This window comes from Penaeus monodon, chromosome 20, assembly GCF_015228065.2.
Source record: "Penaeus monodon isolate SGIC_2016 chromosome 20, NSTDA_Pmon_1, whole genome shotgun sequence".
Taxonomy (NCBI): Eukaryota; Metazoa; Arthropoda; class Malacostraca; order Decapoda; family Penaeidae; genus Penaeus; species Penaeus monodon.
Genome location: NC_051405.1, coordinates 16322021 through 16322423, shown reverse-complemented (window position 1 = coordinate 16322423; position 403 = coordinate 16322021).

Here is a 403-nt window from a genome sequence, read left to right as displayed (position 1 = left end):
GGATCTTAATATAATCACACATACAAGGAGTCAAAACGATATTGATTTAGAATAAACAAATTGAAAAAGACGTTTAAAACATGTAAGACAGTTTTACGCCAAACCAAAAACATCACAGATATCTAAATTCCAGATAGTGGTGAATGAATTTTAACGATTTCCTTCGCTAAAGTTGGACATCTACATACGAACAAGCAACCGCTTCAATCTAATCACACAATACAGGGAGGATAAGGCCACGAGCCAATATTTTCACAACCACATTTAAAAAACAGAACCGTAATTTTAAACAATAACACACATCGTGGAACGAATCTGTACTAAACAGTCCTAGACAGTCTACTACAACGGCGTATTATTCTGATGGGTGTTGTTCATTAACAGTTACCGGCGATTTCCCATT